General features: G+C 55.2%; 1 protein-coding gene across 1 annotated transcript in view; it reads right to left on the bottom strand.

The window, feature by feature from the left end:
* ST5 (suppression of tumorigenicity 5) overlaps positions 1-3,089 on the bottom strand; it is a 60,415-nt gene that overhangs the window by 39,837 nt on the left and 17,489 nt on the right. The window lies entirely within an intron of this gene.

The following is a 3,089-nucleotide window of genomic DNA, read 5'->3' as shown; positions in this document are numbered from 1 at the left end:
TAATCTGGCGCCGCGTCCCTCGGCCGAGATTTCTTTTTTTTTTTTTATCCCTAAAACTCGCACACACAAAAAAAAGACTCTGAAATCCGCCAGCTGGGAAGCGTTCCCTACGAGGGGCGCCGGCGACCCCGAGACCGCCATCCAGTCACAGAGAGAAGCGGTCACCAATGGATCGAAGCAACAATGTGAACGTTCAGTCGCCAGTCACCAGGGCCGGATTTCCCACAAGGCCAACCAAGGCCCGGCCTGGGGGAAGCAGGGAGCAGAGGGGCAGCAGAGAGCAGAGGGGCAGCAGAGGGGCAGCAGGGAGCAGAGGGGCAGCAGGGAGCAGAGGGGTCAGGTAGGGGGAGGGGGGGCGCATTGAGGAATCTGGCCTTGGGGTAGCAGAGAGAGTAAATCCGGCCCTGCCAGCCACTATTACTGCGCGGGGTTATGATTGGCCCCTAGGACAACTCTGGAGCCGGGAGTCAGATCTGCGAGTGCGGCCTCTACTTTTCTTTATAGTTACTTTGTATCTGAATTCTTTGCACTGCAGACGCTTCATCACCTGCTGCAACAAAACTATCTCTGCATCATTGTATCGCAGCACATTGGTGTGAACGGGCCCTGGACCTAGCGAGGCCGCTTGACTGGTCTTTGCGATGAGACAGCGTCCCGATGGGTGTGAACGAGACTTAACATCCGCCGTCCAATCAGCTGCCTGAGCTCATACTGATAATAGAAGCCGTTTCCCAGCACCTGATTGTACATAACAGTATCCAAAACTGAGCCCTGTAGCGGTTTATACTCCCCCAAAAGCAGGGGCGGGCAACTGCGGCCCTCCAGCTGTTGTGGAACTACAAGTCCCATGAGGCATTACAAGACTCTGACAGTCACAGGCATGACTCCCAGAGGCAGAAGCATGCTGGGAATTGTAGTTAAAGCACGGATGGAGGGCCGGTGTACTATCTCATTTCCTGGTTGGAGGATGTCCAGCATCATATAGCACTTTCCACCCCAGACTGACTGTCCCTGGCCCCGCCCCTTATATTCATTGGTGGGATTTGATGGGATTCACTGATTAATTTCTGTTTCCATACTTCCTTTTTATTATGCGGGCGGGGGATGGGCACAGCGGGCAGAATCGAGTGTCATTTGCCCCTCATCTTATTTTTGTATTTTTGGGGTAATTTTTGGGCGGAATCATTCATAAATGGATCATCTACACTGGACATCGTTTCCTCGCTCTGCTGGGTGGAATCTTTCTATATCTGAAGGCTGAATGTTCGGATTGCGGTGCTGGGCCAGCCGTGACCGGTCCTCTTTGAAGATCACAATACGATACAATGTGACAAAAACACAATCCTAAGAAAACAACAATTCTCTTCTATTGTTACAAATCTTCTGTCTGGTGACGCTGAACCCCAGGAAACCCCGAAATACACAAAACACATATAAGGGGGGGGGGGATTATTTCTGTCCATCCAGTCTTGAGATTTACACAGCTCTATCACACAGCTCAGCCCTTTCTGGCAGGAGACAAGACCTGATGCTGGGAACTCGGGAGATTTATTATGGCCGCTGGGCAGGCAATGTAGTTTATGACTCCTGGTTGCCGGTCCGCAGAACAAGACGAAACGACTTTCTGGCCGCAGATTCACATGAATGTTCCCAATCAGATCCGTCCAATCCCAGGAGGGAGAGCGCAAAGGCCTGTCATCCCCATCCGCACTATGAGAAGCAGCAGCACAGGGATGGTGGGAGCTCCTCATAATGGGCACAGCGGGTGTACAGACCCAGGAACTCAGCACAGGGATGGTGGGGGCCCCTCATAATGGGCACAGCGGGGGTACAGACCCGGGAACTCAGCACAGGGATGGTGGGAGCCCCTCATAATGGGCACAGCGGGTGTACAGACCCAGGAACTCAGCACAGGGATGGTGGGGGCCCCTCATAATGGGCACAGCGGGGGTACAGACCCGGGAACTCAGCACAGGGATGGTGGGAGCCCCTCATAATGGGCACAGCGGGTGTACAGACCCAGGAACTCAGCACAGGGATGGTGGGGGCCCCTCATAATGGGCACAGCGGGGGTACAGACCCGGGAACTCAGCACAGGGATGGTGGGAGCCCCTCATAATGGGCACAGCGGGTGTACAGACCCAGGAACTCAGCACAGGGATGGTGGGGGCCCCTCATAATGGGCACAGCGGGGGTACAGACCCGGGAACTCAGCACAGGGATGGTGGGAGCCCCTCATAATGGGCACAGCGGGTGTACAGACCCAGGAACTCAGCACAGGGATGGTGGGGGCCCCTCATAATGGGCACAGCGGGGGTACAGACCCGGGAACTCAGCACAGGGATGGTGGGAGCCCCTCATAATGGGCACAGCGGGTGTACAGACCCAGGAACTCAGCACAGGGATGGTGGGGGCCCCTCATAATGGGCACAGCGGGGGTACAGACCCGGGAACTCAGCACAGGGATGGTGGGAGCCCCTCATAATGGGCACAGCGGGTGTACAGACCCGGGAACTCAGCACATAGAACACGATGAGGACGTTCAGTATTCTCGGAGTCGCACTCCTCGGCTCCCGCAGCACGGAGAAGTTGAGCGCTATGTACGGGGCGCTGCACATCTGGTAATGGGGCTGTATAGGGATCGGTCTCCCTGCGGCCTCTAATCTCAGGTTCTATGTCCAGGTATCTCGCTCGCTGGGCTGTGACGTACAGACTCAAGTTATGTGGGGGGAGGGGGGAGAAAAGGAGGGTCCCTGTCTGACCGCGCCGCGACCCTCATTTTTTTATTTTGCGCAGATGTGCCGGATGGTATAGATTAGATGTTTTAGCTCGCCGATAGAAACCGCGCATGCGACATTATCCGACCTGCGCCGGGCCGACGATTTTGGCAGCGTTGTGTCTGCACCTGGGAAGTGAGCGCCGGACAGACGATGAGAAACCAGATACATGGAGATTATTGTTCAATATACAGAAATGTGAGACTTCATTACAGGGCATACCTAAACCATGTCCTCCCCTTCAGTCTTCTATCTGACCTCCGTCCTCCCCTTCAGTCTTCTATCTGACCTCCGTCCTCCCCTTCAGTCTCC

This window comes from Nanorana parkeri, unplaced genomic scaffold (genome assembly GCF_000935625.1).
Source record: "Nanorana parkeri isolate BGI_ZX_2015 unplaced genomic scaffold, ASM93562v1 scaffold2488, whole genome shotgun sequence".
In the NCBI taxonomy this organism is placed as follows: Eukaryota; Metazoa; Chordata; class Amphibia; order Anura; family Dicroglossidae; genus Nanorana; species Nanorana parkeri.
This window is presented reverse-complemented; position numbering and strand designations above follow the sequence as displayed.